General features: G+C 43.7%; 1 protein-coding gene across 1 annotated transcript in view; it reads right to left on the reverse strand.

Moving 5' to 3' along the window:
• LOC136675443 (dedicator of cytokinesis protein 10-like) overlaps positions 1–20,605 on the reverse strand; it is a 124,248-nt gene that overhangs the window by 65,588 nt on the left and 38,055 nt on the right. The window lies entirely within an intron of this gene.

The raw sequence follows: 20,605 nt of genomic DNA on the forward strand, positions 1-20,605 counted from the left end.
TGCTGCCTAAACACCTAACTGCCCATGTAAGAGATAGTAAACAAGGTAGCTCAGTGGGAATTGGGACACGACCATCCTGAGCACACCGGTCACTCTGTGGTTCTACAATTACAGACTGTAGTCCATCTGTTCCCGTATACTTCTTTAGCCCCCTTTCACCCTATTCTTCAATGGTCAGGACCCCCATAGGCCCTAGATAGTGTGATGTAATCGGTGGATCATTCTCAGCGCTGCAGTGACACTGACGTGGTGGTGGTGTGTTAGTGTGTGCTGTGCTGATGTGAATGGATCAGACACAGCAGTGCTGCTGGAGTTTTTAAAGCCCTCAGTATATATATTATTATATGTGATCCACAGACTCATCTTTTCACTTAGAATTACTGATATTAGCACAGAATGTGTGATATTTGATCCACAGACTGATATTTTTGTATTACCAAGATAAAATTACAGATTGAAAGAAAGGCACCTGACCCACAGACGAGTCATTTGGCCAGAAACCAGGCATAATACAACAGACAGAATGGCATCTACATAGACTTGTTTATAGATCTGTAGACCAATGATGACTGACATTAATAAAGGCAGAATTGTATCTGGACCATAGTTGCTAGCTGATCTATAATGAACAATATTAGTATAGGCAGAACAACATGGGATTTATAGACTGAAGGTTTTTTTTATAGGGCTATAATGAAGATATTAGTACAGACAACTAATTTCATCTCATCCATATACTGGTCTATGAAGCTGTAATGATTTATATTAATATTGAAAGTATGAAACTGTATACACTGACATATTTGAGTACAATAACATCTGATCCACCTGTAGGAATCTCAGTATACTGGCATTTACTGACTAATATGAGCACATCAGACTTGTCAATTGACCTATAAATGATAAAAATGTGTATCTGAGCATCTGTTCCAGTAACGTAAGTTCTACCCACCCTAGGATGATGTCAGTGTATGTTATTGAGGAAGATGATGGCATACAGGGGATCCCCAGTCTCTATGGCAACCAGTACTATTCAACATCTGCTAGGGGCATGTTAGAGGTTCACTTCCCTGATTTGGGGGGCAGATTGTGGCACTGCCAGCACGTGTCCAAAACCACTCCACATTCTGATGCTAGTCTCATTTAAAAGGTCAGTCGCTATGAAAGTCATAAAGGGAACTACCAAAAGTACCTAAACTTTTCAAATGTGAGAACGTTTTCAACACACAGGCTCCCATATGTAAAAACAGTGTAACTACAGGTGATGTATTCACTGCTACAGATGAATTACAGTGGGCTACTTATGTAGCAGCCTTTGATTTTAACTGTGTGATTACAGGTAATAGTGCTGTAATAAGAAAGTAACAACCTGTGTAACAACAAGAATAAACCTCAAGTACATTTAATTTGTTACCAGTAGCTTAACTCCAGTTATACACATTGTTAATGCCCAGTTACAAAAGCCCATGGTGAAAGTCAACACAACATAAGCGAAAAAACAACACAACCAAGACAAGTCAACAGTTTGTAATAAACACTGTAATAAATAAAAAGACCAAAGCTGCCAGTATAACACAGTTTCTCACAAAACTCAGATGGACATTGATCAGAAACGAAACAAGAAGATTTTCCATCGCCCAAAGCCAGACACCAGAGAGGTGTAATGGCAGGTGGAGGTACAGAAAAGGAAGTAACAGGACGGATACATACGCAGCTGATTCGGGCACAGTCTGCACGGGCTCGCCTGGTTTTCATCTTCTTTCGAAAGGTGATTTTACTTCGAAAGCTCATCCTGGACCTGAGGCACTCAGTTGTACAGATATACGGAGTCTACAGTGTTTCGAGAGTGTGTGTTCAACACTCACACACACACTCATCAGCCTCTGGGAGCAAAGGCTCAGTGAGAAGAGAAGTAGAACTTTCTGGCTACATGTGAAACCTGTCATATCATAGAGCGTGTGGTCAGGAGAGGAAGTGGAGCTAGCTAAAACGGCGCGTGATGTCACCACCACAGAGAGAGAGTGAGAGAGAGAGAGAGAGAGAGAGAGAGAGAAAGGACATTCAGAGTGTTCTACAGTTTGTCCTTCAGTTTTAATTGTGGTCAATGAGTCTAAGACTATTTTCCAAGCTCTTCTGGACTGTTTCTGTTGCTCTATTCATCATGAAATTTTAACACTATGTGAAAGTCCAAGGGTGTGTTCGAATTCTGTAAGGGACAACTCCAAACCAAAACGGAGATACAAGGTTTTGATCTGACTGTAACATCTATTTGAAATGAGCCCAACCCAGGTGTGTAAGTGAAACAGTTCACATTTACTGTTCACATAAGTGGGACTTTTAAAGATGCATTTCCAAAAGTTTCAGATGACATCACAGATCTCTTGTTGTTCTCACCACAATTCAGAACTCAGACTTCACCTGTGCAGCTCAGAATTATGGGTAACGTAATCCATCATATGTTACATGGCCACAGGTCTGTTGCTGTGTGTTTGAAGGGGTTTAACACTGAGTTGATCTCCTTACTCCTCACTAGTTAATTTGGCTTGTCAAAGCCAAATTACTGTTCTTCAAAATCGCATTATTTAGTTTTCTTATTATTATTATTCTATTTGCAAAATGTAAAATGCCACTCCTCCTAAGGTTTTCATGCTACAGCCGCGAAACTTCACACGGTCATAGATCCCAAGCCAACTGGGGATGCTTGTGCTTTTTGGAGCGATCTGACTTACGGATTTCTGAATACGAACTTCCAAAATGGGAATTTTTATCATGGGAATGCACTGGCCGAAATTTCAGCCTGCTCTAACTCATTTCAATTTTGAAGGTCCAAAGATTTCAGATGGCCACAAGATTTCAGACGGTCTGACCTGGTCACACCGAGACCCATCACATAAAAAATCGGACCTCTCGCACTCATCCGTCCCGTTTAATCCCTACTTTAATATCCCTCCATTCACTTGAACGGGGGATGGCTAGAGTGCGTGATGTCATCCTCTGCCCGGAAGCTTTTTTTCACTTTTTAGCTTATAATTTGCCCATAACTTCCTTATACTTTCACCTAGAGACTTCATTTAAATTTTAAATGGTAGAGACAGTTCCCCCTTCAAGCCCCTGTACATTTGAGATCATTTGAAAATACAGTTCTTAAGTTATGAATATTTGTCCGGCACTAGAGAGGGTTTCGTCTCCCATAGAGTTCAATGTATTTTCAGAGCGGCTCAGTGTGCAGATTTTCAAAAATTGTTCTGTGATTAACTCGTCATGATGCGATCAATTATTGCTCAAACTGCTACATTTTTACACCAAATTGATCCCCAGAGTGTCCTTGTCGCTATGGTATGTTTGGTTAAGAAATGAACAGGAAAAAGTTTTGAGCTATAAGCATTTGTTTGGAGGGTGGACCGCCGTAGAAATTCATTGAATTCTGGATTTGGCTGTGTGTCTGTGAGTGTGTGTGTGTGTGTGTGTGTGTGTGTGAGAGAGAGAGAGAAAGAGGGGGAGGAGTGTGAGGGACACAGAAATATACCGACAGTCTCTAAGATTTTAAAGGTCATCTTTAAGGTGGAAATCCAAATAACGTTGTTTTCAAGGTGGACATCTTAATAAAATTGTAGGTTTTTTAAGGTGGAATGTTTTTAAAGGTGGCAATCAAAATGTATTGGCGGTCGTTTTAAGGGTTATTTGAAGTGGACATTTATTTGAGGTGGAAGTCTAATTTAAATGGGGATTTTTCAAAGTGTGGAATTTTTAGTAAAGTGTCAGTCTCTTTAAGATGGTGGTATTTTAAAGGTAGTATTGAATACATTGTTCTATAAATTTAAAGTCATATATATTAAGCAGCATATACGCTAATGTGGCAGCGATGCTAGCAATACGTGACAAGCCAAATTCACAAAAGCTCTTGAACTTTCACCCTTTAGTTAGGATTCGATGTCTATCAAGCATCAGAGCACTAATGAGATCACATGCTGATGCTGGACCATTATTTTATATCACAAACACTACTCCAGCTCAAGCCAAAACCACCAAATGGAGCTCCATCCCTCCAGAGAAGAGTTTCTCTGCTCCTCAATGATAGCTGACACTCATCTCAACGCCTGGTGACCTTACGCTCATGTGCAGCTGCTTCAGAGCAACCAATTTCAGCTTCTGCTTTGCTGTAGAGATTAAACAATTTGTGTCTTTACCACTGAAACTTTGCATCGTAAATGGCAGCATTTTAAATTGGTAGAAAACTGTGTACATTTTATTCTACACCAAACCAAACAGTTCTGATGACTGTATCAGGAAATAAATGTTAATAGGGACCTTTAAATTAGAATCAGAAGTAAAAATGGTGGAGGAAATAAGGGTGTTGTTGTCACTCAGACGACCACATGCACCATCTTAGTCAGTGTTTCCAGTTTTCTGTTAGACCACAAACTGTGATCCACAGAAAACCCCCCATCAATCCAGACACATAAACTACACCATGTTTATGATGAATGAGTATGAAAATATTTTTGGTGAATTTCTTTTCTTTTCACCGATTTGAGAAGATGCACTGATGTAGAATCATGGGCCAGTGCTGATACCTGATGTAGTTCATGTTTTTAATGAGTTACAAATGCAATAACACAAGCAAAATGTAAAAAGTTAAAGTAAACCAGCATCACACCAACATATGGCTCTTCCTGAAATGTTAACACTGACTTTATTACTCCATTATTCCTATTATTTTATTTTAAAGCAACACTAGCTGGAATATTTTAAAATCATTGTGATGCTTCACTGATCTGTAATAAGGACAACAGAACCTCTGTTGATGTTACTTGGGGCTTAGCACTGCAGAAACTGAACTATGTATCTTTTGGAGGAGGGTGGGGAAAGCACCCCTACTCCCTCCCTTATTACATAAGTGCTAATTTAAATATTTCTATTAATTTTGCTCATTTTTATGCATGTTTGATTAACATTTTCTAATTTTATTTCTCATTTAATTAAACATGTGTGTGTGTTTTTTTTTTTTTTGATCGTAGGAGGAAACCAGAGCATCGAGCGAGAAAACACCAAAGTCCTCACAGACAGTCACCTGGAGGAAACCCACACTGACACTGGGAGAACACACCATACTCCTCACAGACAGTCACCCGGAGGAAACCCACACTGACACTGGGAGAACACACCACACTCCTCACAGACAGTCACCCGGAGGAAACCCACGCAGACACAGAGAGAACACACCACACTCCTCACAGACAGTCACCCGGAGGAAACCCACGCAGACACAGGGAGAACACACCACACTCCTCACAGACAGTCACCCGGAGAAAACCCGCGCAGACACAGGGAGAACACACCACACTCCTCACAGACAGTCACCCGGAGGAAACCCACGCAGACACAGGGAGAACACACCACACTCCTCAGAGTGTCACCCGGAGCGGGACTCGAACCCACAACCTCCAGGACCCTGGAGCTGTGTGACTGCGACACCTACCTGCTGCACCACTGTGCCACCCTTATTAATTAATTAATCAATCATAAACAACATTCATCACAATTTAACATACACACAACTGAATGTAAGAGTTGCCATTTTAATGTAATTCCTTTGGACGCAGTGCCCCCACGTTACCAGCACAATATTGTTGTTAATAAATGTTTAACATCTAAATGTACAGTGCCATGCCTGGACTATTTTCAGTTCTTGTTTATCTTCCTGAGATTCTGAGCGCAGAGTCTACCCCCCCTCCTCCTATAACGCTTTATGTTGATCTGGTGCTGCCTCTGATCTCGCTTCATGAGTTATGGTTTTTACCTTGTTTTGACTCAGGGGACTTTTCTTCTTTGCTGGTGCTTTCGGTTTGACCAAGTGAGCCCAGCTGGGTACGTCTGGGAAAGCGTTTTCTGATTATATCTACAGCGAAACGGAGTAAACAAATAAAAGGGATCTGATAAAAACACCTGAACCACAGACCTCCCTGAGGAATCCACACAACAGTCACATGGAGATGTACTATGCAAATATCTCGTTCCACCTTAAAGAATGTCACAATTATTTCCAGGTGCCAGGATGTAACTGCAGTGCCATGTAACGTGGAGCAGCAACTCTGAATTATGTTTAATCATCAAAAGATGATGTGTTTATTTCACATCAGACATATCGTCTTTTCCGTTCCACCTTAAAATGTGCAGCAGTTACTCGGTAAATGGTGTGTTCTGGGAATGGGAAACTAGAAAAAAAAAATCGCACCCACTACATTTACATTTATGCATTTGGCAGATGTTTTTATCCAAAGCGACTTACAAAAGAGGATCTAACATTCGAACTACAGCACAATTTATACAAAATACCTTACATTGAGTGCAATATGCAGGAAGTAATAAGTGCATTAAAGAAAGACATTCAGTGCAAGAGATACTCTCAGAAGAGCTGGGTTTTCAATGATTTCTTGAATGCAGAGAGGGTTTCTGTTGCTCTGATGGTGCTTGGAAGCTCGTTCCACCAGCGTGGTACCAGAGATGAGAATAGCCTCGACTGACCTGTACCCCCCGTACAGGTCAGTCGAGGCTATTCTCATCTCTGGTACCACGCTTGGTCGTGTTAGTAGGCGCTCCTTTGAGGAACGGAGAGGGCAGGCGCTAACGTATGGTTTTAAGAGTCTATTGAGGAAGATGGGAGCAGAACCAGTGAATTCTCTGAAGGCCATCATTAGTGATTTAAATTTGATGCGAGCAGCTAAGGATAACCAATGCAGCTCAACTAATAGGGGCGTGACATGTGCTCTTTTTGGTTGGTTGAAGACCAGGCGTGCTGCAGCATTCTGGATCATCTGTAGCGGTCTCACAGCACAGGCTGGAAGACCTGTCAGGAGGGCGTTGTAATAGTCCAGACGGGAGATAACTAACGTCTGAACAAGGAGCTGTGTTGTATGTTGAGTTAGGTATGGCCTAATCTTCCTTATGTTGAATAGGGAGAAGCGGCACGATGGAGCTACAGCGGTAACGTGATCTGTGAAGGTCAGCTGGTCATCAACCATGACACCTAGGTTTCTTACAGCCTTGGTGGGAGCCACTGATAGGGACTCTAGCTTGATGCTGATGTTGTGGAGAATAGCTTGCTTGGCTGGGAGAACCAGTAGTTCAGTTTTGGATAAATTCAACTGGAGGTGATATTCCTTCATCCATGTAAATATGTCAGAGAGACAGTCAGAGATCCGAGTTGTCACTGAAGTGTCACCTGGAGAGCTGTGTGTCATCTGCATAGCAGTGATAGGAGAAGCCATGTGAATGTATCATTGGGCCTAGAGAGGTGGTGTACAAGGCAAAGAGTAGGGGTCCCAGCACTGAGCCTTGGGGCACACCTGTGGTGAGGTGGTGTCGCGGTGGAAGTTTGTCCAAGCCATGACACATTGAAGGATCGTCCAGTGAGATAAGACTCAAACCAGGACAGTGCATAGTTCTTGAAGCCCATGTCAGTAAGTTTGTTTAGTAAGATGTGATGGTTGACCATATCAAATGCTAATGTGTGTGCTTGGACAGTGGGAGGAAAACAAAGCACCTGGAGGACACCTACACAGACACAGAGAGAACACACCACACTCCTCGTAGACAGGGACCTGAGGAGAGGATCCAACCCAGGACCCCATGACCCTGCAGCTCTGTGAAACCAATGCCAAACAACCAGTTTACTCCCCTTTGATTCTTCAACACCCAAACCCTGCATCCTATACAGTCTCCTCTGTTGGTATACAGGTATTTACAGAGTACACACCCCCCCAGGCAGCTCTGTTTCACCCCCCCCCCCCCCCCCCCCATCACCTCCACCAGGCTATTACCCCTGACACTGTGCTAATGCTAATCATTTACTCTCAGAGCCCAAAATATCCCCGTCCTCCCACATCTGCCCCTTATAACATATATCCCTTGTCCCCTCCCTCACGCCTCTCTCTCTCCTCTCTAATTGTACCCTTTACCCTCTGCTTGTTCATCAACCTCTCATCCACACGCTTCCCTCCGTTTCCTTTCCTCCCTTCATCGTCCTTCCCTCAGCACGGGGCGAGTGATTGCACTGATTATGTCTGTAAACTACAGCTGCAGACCATCAAAATAGAAGCAGAGGGGAGTGTGATTAGTGAGAGAGAGAGAGAGAGATAGAGAGAGAGAGAGAACAAAAAAGAGATGTTTACCATTTAAAATTTGGCATAAACACACACACAAACAAACACAGGCTTGTGGCTGTGTTCATCATTCACAACAGGGTAAGTGAGATCAAAGGTGTTAGACTACGCTCCATCACTGTTGCACTGTTCTACTGCCCAGTGCTGAGAGCCTTACACCCCTCTTAGCCGATGCTGGGCATTTAGAATGGTGACATTACGCTCATGTGTAGCTGCTCCAGAGTGTCCTACTTCATTCCACGGCTGACTCTGGTGATAACACAGAATGGATCAAGTCTGACTTCTCACTTGTGATGGCAACACCTGGCCACATCAGTCCGTCCCTAACTCGGCTGTATGAGTGAGGACAAGGGGGGGTTAAGAAACTGAAATTGTCACCTCTCACTGCACTGTAGGTGTTGCAATGCACTTTGCAAGGTTCTCACAGCTCTTTTGTTTCAACCGTTGAATCCAGTCCGAGAAAACCTCACTTTTGACTTTATGAGCTCAACAAATTTATTTATTTTAAAAACGTATTTCTAATTTGTGCTGAATTTCCTCCCCAGTTATTAATCAACTTCAGCCCCCCCCCACCGTCTCCCCCGAGTCTCCCCTGATCATACACACTACCGCTAGCCCTCCAGAACTGAGCAGAGGAAGAATGGAACTGGGTTCTCTGGAGTGATGGAGCTCCAGCCAGGGCCCATGGCGGAGTGGTGTTTTTGTTCGAGATTGGAACTGACACGTAACACAACACTTGGTGGATTGGGTGTGTACAGACCCTGTGAGCAATTATGCTGTGGACATAAACAAGAGTGTGGGACCGTTTGGAAAAATCTGAAGTTAATAAATAAATAAACCACATTTTTTTTTTATTTAAAAGGGGGCTAGAAAGTACTTAAAAACTGGGAAAAGGAGGAAATAACTTTGCAACTCAAATTAAACGCTCAATTATCTTGTATTATTGTGATTATTATAAATATTGCTATATAATATGAATATAAGTTATACTGTACGGTGCATGAAGAGTTAACCATGACATGTGTAAGTGATGATCCAGTGTTTCGTAACCATGGAGAAACACACACACACACACGTTGATCCCAGAGCTGCAGCTCATTCACAAAACACACAAACACGCATGCAGCATTTTTCCCACAGACCCTCACATTCCCACAGACCGATCGCCCCCAGCTATGTCTCTCTCTCTCTCTCCCTCTCAGCTGTGCCAGGAACTGCATTATATCCATTACTCCTTCCGCAAATTTTCCCAACAATGCCTCAGACAACACAATCTCCTTAAAATGTCCAAACACTTCATTGACGCCCAACACACAGCTCTGCATTCCACCTTTAGCAAAACAGCAAGTTCATCCTCGGCCTGTTATTATCCAACACATTTCATTCTTTCTTCAGCCACTGCACTACTACCTTAAAATTAGCTTCCTCCACACGTCCAGCCCCAGCCAGAGGTCTGTGCTGCACGCTTCAGAGAGACGAAGGGTAAAAGTCACAGGACGGAAGCATATGGCCAAAATTCATAAGCCAGATGTTACGATTACATTTGATTACATTCAGCCACAACTCTCCACAACCAGTGCACCTTAAAGTAGCTGAACTCTCTCATTTTATAAGAGGTGTTTGGGGTATAATGTATCTTACTGTTGTCTTTAGGAGCTAAAATAAACTCATAATGCTGGAGGTATCAGACTGTGCAGTGTGTGTGCCCAAAAACACCCGAAAATAACAAAGCGGGGACATAACCAAAACAAAAATAACACTCCAAACGCCTGCTGTCATTAAAAACCACAAGACATGAAATTGATATAAATGGTTCAGCAAATGAAGGTGTCTGCTGTATCACCGGCTAAAGTAATTAAGCATCGCAAGCAGAGGGAGGCGGTGGTTACCATGACGATGACAGTGCGAGGACGGCTGTCGGCTTCGTCCTGCGCCGGTGCTGGGACGTCCAGAGAGACGTGCTCCTGTCTGCGCGAGCGAGGTCGACCACAGTTGACCCTCAGCAGTGAGCGGAAAGCTTGCAGCAGCACCACGCTGCCCGTGCAGCCCATACCTGCGCCAGAAATGTGAGACCCTCTGCCGGACTACGGGAGTTTGATGACAAAGCCCACAGTACCGATTCGGACCAAGGGTTGACTTGGGTTTTAGTGTTGACGCATTGTTTACATGAAAACACAAGTGCTTGGTACAGCCATTCTGACAGACCGCAGTAAGTGACAGGAAACGTAGGGGGCGATATGGCTTCTACTGCCTCATTCGGAAAGCATTTGATAATGTTTAGAAAATGTTTATAAGACATATAGAGTCATGAAGATATATAGCAATATTCCATGTAGCGTGTGATAAACAGTGGTCTGTTATATTTATATGAACTACACAATCTTTGTGACAGAGTGTAATACACCACCAGAAGTCTAGGGGGCGATATAATGTGTAAGTTGTCGATGCACCATAAGGAAAGCACTTGGTTTCTGCATGGATGGAATTTCATATTATGTGTGGAATGAAAAAAGTCATAAGATATTAGCCAATTAATCAGTCACCGATATTTAGAACTCAAGCTAAGTGTTGCATTATGATGGACTCTGCTCCTTTGATGCTGGCACAAATAAATGCACATTTAAAAGCCAATTACTCAGACAATAGTTGATGGATTATTCAATTACCATTTAAACATTTACAAAAGTAATCTATTGTGTAAAATAAGATGCAAAGCATGCAGCATTAATCAACTATGCTAATTACCAACTTAACTGATTAACAACTGATATATTAGATGATTGTTAATTGAGTTCCTAGCTGCCACCCTGCTCTCCTGGAGCTCCAGACCCACACGCTCAGCTCTCAGGACTCACCCTGAAGGAAAACAGCCCAAGGTGGGAAGGACATCTGGGGTCCAGCCCTTGCCTGCACTGAGGGTCCTGGAGCTCCAGCTTCGGAAACTAAACTTTCTTGGACGTCCTACATGAGGATGGAAAAGCAGAAACCAAGGAATATCAGTCCTATCCTGGTCAGAAAGTGTCGGGAATCCTGCCACACAGAGATCTCCTGAAATTCCTCCAGGTTCCTTAGAACTTGCTAGAGCTTTAAAGCTGGGGTAAAACCCTCTGGCTCCTTCAGACTCCGGAGCTCCCTCCTTCTCTCTCTCTCTCTCTCTCTCACAAACACACACACACTCTGCCGGAGAGCAGTGAAGGAGGAGACACTGGCAGCCTTGTCTCGCGCAAATCTGCCTTCACTGCAGCTGTGCACAACTGGATCGTCCAATCCTCAGCCTCGCTCACAGTCAGCTGACCACATGACACATGAAACATATCGGTGCAACGGTCTACATGACAAACCCCACTGTTCTTTGCCTCCTCTGGTTTTAAACACTTACACATGTCTGGAAGAGCCCGAGAACGTCTGGTGTCGGCCGGACAAAACGAGTAACTGAGGTCTGGACAAGGTCTGCTGGGACACAGGCTTTGTGCATCAGTCTCTCTGTCATATTTACAGCCCTCTTTTCTTTCGGCTTTCCAGTGCAGCGCGCCCCCCTCCACGCTCACTGCAGCGTGTCCTCAAAAACGCGGAGGACCATCCAAAACCTCTCCCGCGTCTAAAAATAGTCGTCCCACTGATGCAATAAACTTCAGTGCATCAGCATTATTCCACGCACGGAAAACAAAGAGAAAAGACAGAGGAAACAGAAAAGAAAGTCAGTAGGGCCTCATAGACGTGTACGTACACAGAGTGCAGAAATACCCATGGACTTCTGTTACATTCCTTAAAGTATGACTTCAAATGCCATTGAAAGCTGGCATTCACGGTTCTACATGATACAAATCAGCACAAGAGTGCTCTAATGGCTCGTGGAGAGATTCCTCGGTGGAGTGAGTGCACTTGACATATCTCAGATGTTCTCAACAGATGATCTCGGAGCACTTTGATGAAGCACAGTTCACGCAGCCTGACCAAACTGAGAGCATCTGTTCACCACAGGAGAAGTGCTCACTTCTGTCAATTACTGACCATGGCGTAATGCCCACATAAGAAAAATCAGTCTACGCTGTTGTTTATGATGGGAAAATAGTAAACTTGAATCAACTCCATTAGGTAAACCAGGTCTTTTTCTACTCCCTGCTTTCTCAAAGTGCTAACTAGCCAGAGAGTCGTCACTCTATGCCACGCAATGCAGACGTCCAGCACAAACTCGCCATCTGTAAAATCTCCAGGCTTCAGCAGAGATCACATTAGCTTTAATCCGGCTCACAACGGCAGAAAGAGGTTCAAATGCTCAGTTGCCAAGGAAAGAATCTAGCGAGAACTTGATGCTGCAACAAGGAAGGAACAAACTCTATTGATCCGTCTGAACTCATGATGAAGTTGTTTTCAGTCCCAAACAACAACATGCAAATACACGATGAGTAAACCAAGTTGCTGTGGTTTCCAAAGGCTGCTGTTCCCGTTAGAGTCAAGGGTTTTGAGACGTAGAGGACAATCAACCAGGGACCAGGGTCCAAAAATAGAGTAGAGTCCAGTAAGTACCATGCTGTGAAATAGCACCATACGTTTGGGAAAGAAAATATTTACACCAAAAGTATGTAGACACCCCTTACATAAGTGAATTCAACAACTTTATGGTGCATTTATTCATGAAAAGAGTACTCAAATGTGTTTCAGGACTCCATTCTTTGTGGCTTGTGTCAGTTATAGGGCTATAAAATAAAAGCAGCACCGGGAGGCAGAGCATTGGAGCTGTTTCTGGAGGGACGAAGCATTATTCAATGTATTTCCAATGAGGAGTGGTGTTTGTGATCCATAACTAATAACCCATCATCAGTACCTGACCTAACCAAAGCTCTTGTGGTTAAAAATGGGACCTGAGGATCCAACCCAGGACCCCTAGACCCTGCAGCTCTGTGAGACCAATGCCAAACAACCGCTTTACTCCCCTTTGATTCTCCAACACTCAAACCCTGGAGCCTATACAGTCTCCTCTGTTGGTATACAGGTATTTACAGAGTACACACACCCCCAGGCAGTGTGTGTACATGTAGTGTAAAGGTTTTTCATAAGAAAATTCAATAAATGAAAAAGTATAAAGGCAGATTATGAAATGTTTTATTTCAGAAACCCCACTCATGAGGATAAGCCTGGGCCAGAGTGTGTGTGATGTGCTCATGACGGCAGGGCACAGGGAGTTTTAGCTGAAGATTTGGGGTGTGTCTCTGTGTGCAGTACAGTGTGAAACAGCTGAAGAAAGTAGGGCATACCCCATAAAATTTAGCAGCTCTAAGATTCCACACTGGATGAGAAACTCTAACTGGGCTCTGCATCCTCAGAAGTCCCCAGACCTTCCCCCTGCTGTGTCTGAGAGTCAGCTCTCGCTTTGGAACACCATCGAGAGCTTCTTAAGGAGTCTAAAAAGGAACTGGATTCAAAAGCTGAGAGAGGCTCAGTAAAATTGGGATCCTATGAAAGTGGGGTCATCACTTCACTGGCTCTGAATCTGAGAACAGTAAAGGACTGCTGCATGAGGACATTCTCTTTATTCACAGACAACTGAGCACAGGAATCAAGGTTGATTTATGAAAAGCTTTGCGTCCCTCTGCGTGACACTGTCCTTGAATCCCCTGATTGCAGTGTTCATTGGGCGTTTTCTAAATGACGCCTTGTTCCCTGCAAGGCTCTTGTTCCTTATAACACCCTCATCAATAGGAGGATAGTGCAGACAGAAGTCGTTGAAGACGACTGTGTAGCTGATGTGTGCAGGTATCCTGCAGTGCTGACTCTGCTGAACGTGGTAAGGGCCGGTGCCAGGCTGTGGGGGTGCCTGAGTGTCTGTGCCTTTGCGGGATTGATTCACGCTGTCAGGAGTTCCCTGGCTGTGTCTGGATCCAACACAATCACACAGAAGTACACTCAGAAAAAGACTCAGAGTAGAGATGCACACAGAGAAAAGACAAGCTTGGCCAAAAAATTCAACTGAATCCAAATAAATGAAAACAAAATACATACAGACTTTAAAAAGAAAATTGACACACATTATGGGCGAAAGCATGTGCCAAGGAACATCCTCATTAAATGACAAGCATCGTGTAACAAAGCTGAAGCTGAGGCCAAGTCTTATTCAATTTTTCCATTCCACAGTAAACAGTGTTAAATTCTGCCACTGGTACATTTGTGTATCCAAAGACAATCTTAAACACAGACCTTTTATTTAATGTGGTCCTAATCATCATTACTTTTCTATGTTTACTTTCAGTTTTCCAAAAATGTACGTAAAAGAACTGTACGGAATAAAAAAGTCTATTTCCAAGATGTAAACAATGTGTACTAAATATCTTAATCAAACCTAAATCTTAAACTTAGGCCTAATTTTAATCTCCAGAGGATCAGGAGCTGCAGGACATTCTCCTGTGTAATGTTCTCCCACAACAGTTTACAGCACTGTTTCTCCTCTTCAGGTTCATTACAGAGAGTTTTGTGGATTTAGAGAAACAGTGCCACCAGTGGCCGGGAGCTCTCTCAATAAATACGAACCCTGACCAATCAGAACACAAATGTAAGGAATACCCAGGCTGCTCCTTTGAGTCATACATGTACTAATTTATGGAGATCTTGTTGATTTATTCCCATTGGGTTTCATGTCATTTCTGCATCATTCGGTTACCATGGTGTTTAATGTGTTTCATCCTTTGAGCTCCATTAAGAGAAGCTCATTCTCCTTCTCTGTAGGAGACAACAAGTGTGAACATTAAACATGTTTGACTACTCAGATGGCAATGCTCTTACAATCTAAAGGCATCAAAGAGGTATCACACACATGTCATCATCTGTTCAACCCCTTTCTGATTTTTACTTTTCCCTTCAATAACAGAATAAATGGCATAACTTTCCCTGTTTGAGGGAATTTAAACGTCAAACGACGGAGCCACAACAACATCAGGCTTCAAAGCATTCGCAGAAAGATCTCAACGCATGAACGAGAGCTAAACTCCGTTACGCTGCCGATTACCAGCGTGGGAAACAGGATTTGGAGTGTGGCTAATCCTATTAGCACGGCGAGGCTAAGGCAGACCCTGAGTTTAATTGCTGGTTTAGACAGCGAGGGGGAGGATGTCACTGAGAGAGAATATAAGGCAGTTGACAAGGTGCAGGATTAGGGTTTAGGGTTTAAAGTAGTGCTGTCAAAATGATCACGTTAACACACATTAACATGATTAACTCTTATTAACCATTAAAAAAAAAAACTTACTAAAATCCTCTCATAACACATTCTTTTTACAGAGCTCCTCAACACCTGCCCCCCTCACCCCCACCCAAAACACTGAGTTTGAGCCTCAAGATGTGCTATAGTGTGTATATATATATATATATATATATATATAAATTTCCCCATTGAATCCTCTGTCCAATGCTAAAGCACTCCCTGAACTTCTTCTCGGCAAATCAAGAGATTCTAATTCAAAAAATGATCAAAACTACACTGAGATACTGTAATAATATATAAAAGAATGGTTTCTTCTCGTTTTTCTGTTGTCATTAATAACACATACTACACATATATCTTCCTCCCAAAAATACAAAACAGTCATTCATTGTCTGTAAGCGCTTATCCGGAATCATTGGGCACAAAGCAAGAACGCCACTCCCTCACAGGGCGACACACACTCACACCTACAGACATTTTTCAGTCGCCAATCCACCTACCAACGTGTGTTTTTGGACCATGGGAGGAAACCGGAGCACCCGGAGGAAACCCACACAGACACAGGGAGAACACACCACACTCCTCACAGACAGTCACCCGAAGGAAACCCACACAGACACAGGGAGAACACACCACACTCCTCACAGACAGTCACCCGGAGGAAACCCACGCAGACACAGGGAGAACACACCACACTCCTCACAGACAGTCACCCGGAGGAAACCCACGCAGACACAGGGAGAACACACCACACTCCTCACAGACAGTCACCCGGAGGAAACCCACGCAGACACAGGGAGAACACACAACACTCCTCACAGACAGTCACTCGGAGGAAACCCACATAGACACAGGGAGAACACACCACACTCCTCACAGACAGTCACCCGGAGGAAACCCACGCAGACACAGAGAGAACACACCACACTCCTCACAGACAGTCACCCGGAGGAAACCCACGCAGACACAGGGAGAACACACCACACTCCTCACAGACAGTCACCCGGAGCGGGACTTTAACCCACAACCTCCAGGTCCCTGGAGCTGTGTGACTGTGACACTACCTGCTGCACCACCGTGCTGCCTGTGATTACATTATTTAATTAATCGACAATACGATATAAATATAATTCCCCTGTGCTCATCACATATTGATTGTTTATTCTACATTTAAATATCCATTAATAATAGATACAGTTTTAGGAACAACATGATGAATTGAAGCTAATTGCACAATTAATTAGTTATTTTTTTTAATCGACTGAGAGAAATAGTTTAAAAGTTACAGCTTCCCCTGTTTTCCGACAGACAGTCTGCCATTCTGTGTTGCACCCATGCCTATATAAGGACGTCTAGGTCAATACCAGTTTTATCTTTGGGAAAAATGAAAGGAACATCTGCTACTGCACTCTGAGGTAAACAAAACCAGCCCAAGGTTGGACAATTTGTCCCATGAACATTTCTCAAAGATACCACCAGATCCTCTAATTATGGGTCAAATAATAAGGGTCAAAATAAAATGACTGGTACACACAAGAGGCACTAAGTTCTCCGTATGGATATAATCTTCTAATGCTGCTGGTAATTGATAATTTATAGCATTTATATTGAACTAAAGCTAAGTGCTAGATTTCACATACATTGAATTTAAGTGTAATTACACAGAAAATGTAAAATATAAAAATATAATACATTTCAAATGTGCTTTACTTCATAGCTATACCCAGAACGTTTTGAAGGCCCCTCGTGTGTTGCTGCTGCTCTGCCTGTGGCTTTCTGCCCCTGATGAATGATCACAAGCGTGAAATGCTCTGGGGTTGCTGGAACATGTCAACAGTGTTCCTGCTCCATCTTTTTGAAGAAGAGCAGAGACTTCTCTGTTTATTATTTGTGAATAAATGAAAGCTCTAGTTGGAGTTCGCCTTGTTTTACGTACCCCAGTACGTCTTTTGTTCTGTTTGTACTAGGGTTGGGCGATACTGCCCTAAAATAATATCATGATATTTCAGGGTTTTTGGGCAATTACAATATTCTTGGCGATATGAACAAAACACTGAAAATACTTTTATTAATTTTAAGAACACACTAATGCAACAAAATAAATGTTATATTAATATTAATCATATTAAATTAAATATATTTAATATATATTAATAGCGGGCAACACAGTGGCGTAGGAGGTAGGTGTCGCGGTCACACAGCTCCAGGGACCTGGAGGTTGTGGGTTCTAGTCCTGCTCAGGGTGACTGTTCGTGAGGAGTGTGGTGTGTTCTCTCTGTGTCTGCGTGGTTTTCCTCCGGGTGACTGTCTGTGAGGAGTGTGGTGTGTTCTTTCTGTGTCTGTGTGGGTTTCCTCCGGGTGACTGTCTGTGAGAAGTGTGGTGTGTTCTCCCTGTGTCTGTGTGGGTTTCCTCCGGGTGACTGTCTCTGAGGAGTGTGGTGTGTTCTCTCTGTGTCTGCGTGGGTTTCCTCCGGGTGACTGTCTGTGAGGAGTGTGGTGTGTTCTTTCTGTGTCTGTGTGGGTTTCCTCCGGGTGACTGTCTGTGAGGAGTGTGGTGTGTTCTCTCTGTGTCTGCGTGGGTTTCCTCCGGGTGACTGTCTGTGAGGAGTGTGGTGTGTTCTTTCTGTGTCTGTGTGGGTTTCCTCCGGGTGACTGTCTGTGAGGAGTGTGGTGTGTTCTTTCTGTGTCTGTGTGGGTTTCCTCCGGGTGACTGTCTGTGAGGAGTGTGGTGTGTTCTCTCTGTGTCTGCGTGGGTTTCCTCCGGGTGACTGTCTGTGAGGAGTGTGGTGTGTTCTCTCTGTGTCTGCGTGGTTTTCCTCCGGGTGACTGTCTGTGAGGAGTGTGGTGTGTTCTTTCTGTGTCTGTGTGGGTTTCCTCCGGGTGACTGTCTGTGAGGAGTGTGGTGTGTTCTCTCTGTGTCTGCGTGGGTTTCCTCCGGGTGACTGTCTGTGAGGAGTGTGGTGTGTTCTTTCTGTGTCTGTGTGGGTTTCCTCCGGGTGACTGTCTGTGAGGAGTGTGGTGTGTTCTCTCTGTGTCTGCGTGGGTTTCCTCCGGGTGACTGTCTGTGAGGAGTGTGGTGTGTTCTCCCTGTGTCTGTGTGGGTTTCCTCCGGGTGACTGTCTGTGAGTAGTGTGGTGTGTTCTCCCTGTGTCTGCGTGGGTTTCCTCCGGGTGACTGTCTGTGAGGAGTGTGGTGTGTTCTTTCTGTGTCTGTGTGGGTTTCCTCCGGGTGACTGTCTGTGAGGAGTGTGGTGTGTTCTCCCTGTGTCTGTGTGGGTTTCCTTCGGGTGACTGTTCGTGAGGAGTGTGGTGTGTTCTCTCTGTGTCTGCGTGGGTTTCCTCCGGGTGACTGTCTGTGAGGAGTGTGGTGTGTTCTCCCTGTGTCTGCGTGGGTTTCCTCCGGGTGACTGTCTGTGAGGAGTGTGGTGTGTTCTACCTGTGTCTGTGTGGGTTTCCTCCGGGTGACTGTCTGTGAGGAGTGTGGTGTGTTCTCCCTGTGTCTGCGTGGGCGTTGCCCTGTGAAGGACTGGTGCCCCCTCCAGGGTGTATTCCTGCCTTGTGCCCAATGATTCCAGGTAGGCTCTGGACCCACTGTGACCCTGAACTGGATAAGCGCTTACAGATAATGGATGGACATATTAATAGCATTATATGGATTTATTTATTAAAAAGTTACCAAAAAAGTAACTTACCAAGATTCTGATTTTGTATAAAATAATGTAGCATTAATATCTATATTAATAATATATTAATGTAAACATTAATGTAGATAATTAATATCTACATCTAAAAATGTACCACGCAAACAAAGTGCAGAAAATGAAGTGTGTGCGTATAAACAGCAAAAGGAAAAAGACTCACAATAAAGAACAAAACAAACACAGAATAGTTGCTGTGCTGAGTCATTACACAAACATGTCCGAATATCATGATTATTACGATATTGATTTTTTTATTGTTTAAAAAATATGGCAAAGCCTGCTTTGTACTGAGAAAGACATGTCTCTGTTCAGTAGGACAAGGAGCTGATGATGGAAATTCAGTCCCAAAAGTGCTGGCTTTGCTCCACAGTGCAGTGCTAGGGCTTTTAAACCACTCTAGCCAACACCAAGCATTGGGCATTGTGATTGTAATGTTTATCCCGTGTTTGTCTATTGCCAATTAGCCCTAAAATATAACGGATGGTGCTCCATCTCTCCTAATAACACTGCTTTCCAAGACAGCGTGGGTCTATCGCTCCACACAGCCCATTCCTGAATGAGGCTCTCGCACTTGACCTTTGGAGCCGTCTGTCTGTCGGGACCTGTCTGTCTGTCTGTCTGTCGGTCGGCACCTGTCTGTCTATTCGCCTGTTGAAAATCTGTGATGTGGAAGGGGAGAGCGAGCGTTCTCCATGGTAACGCCACCCGCTCCACTATTGTGTTCGGCTGCTGAGACTTACTGTAGATGACCTTTGTTGGAGTGGCATTGCTATGGCAACCACCACCCAATTACAGAGCACTATACTAATTAGCAAGGCAGCTTGAACAGGGAGAGAGAGGAGGAGGAGGAGGAGGAAAACTGGGGAGTGATTTGTCATGAATGTTGGAGTGAAGTGTTTGATGGAGCTCTAAAATTATGATGCACAACGTATAATAACAGCATAGCATTTAATCATCGTTTATTTACATAATAAAAAAAGATAGCAGGGTAGTGATGAAAAAATGTAAATATTTGCTTCATACACACTCCACAGGAAAGAAGACAAGCTAATATCGTTGTATTAATAAGCAGAAGGCTTTAGAGTAGATGCAAGGACATTGCTCTAAGGATTTGATGGTAGTCAGCCACATGAACAGCAGTGAGGTCTGACGCTGATGTTGAAAGATTGCGCTCTGGAAAACAAACACCACGTATTTCAGTCATATTGGATGGAGCTCTATCACTCCAGAGAACACGGTTCCACTGCTCTACAAGGTGTGTGTGTGTGTGTGTGGGCCTTAGACCTTGAGCCTGATCTTGTGTCCATCAAATCCATAGCAGCCCATTCTCCTGGGACTGTATTCTATTGATTGAATGAGGACTTGTCTCATTATGACACTATATAAATCATCAGTAATAACGAGTCTGCCTCCACCCAGATCAGATTCCCCCTCCCCCCTCTCTGTGTGTGTGTGTGTGTGTGTGTGTGTGCGTACAAAGAACTAAAAGTGGACTAAAACCTGTCTGCACACTCAAATTGACCTGACTTCTCTTCCTTATGGAAGCTT

Source organism: Hoplias malabaricus, chromosome X1, assembly GCF_029633855.1.
Source record: "Hoplias malabaricus isolate fHopMal1 chromosome X1, fHopMal1.hap1, whole genome shotgun sequence".
Taxonomy (NCBI): domain Eukaryota; kingdom Metazoa; phylum Chordata; class Actinopteri; order Characiformes; family Erythrinidae; genus Hoplias; species Hoplias malabaricus.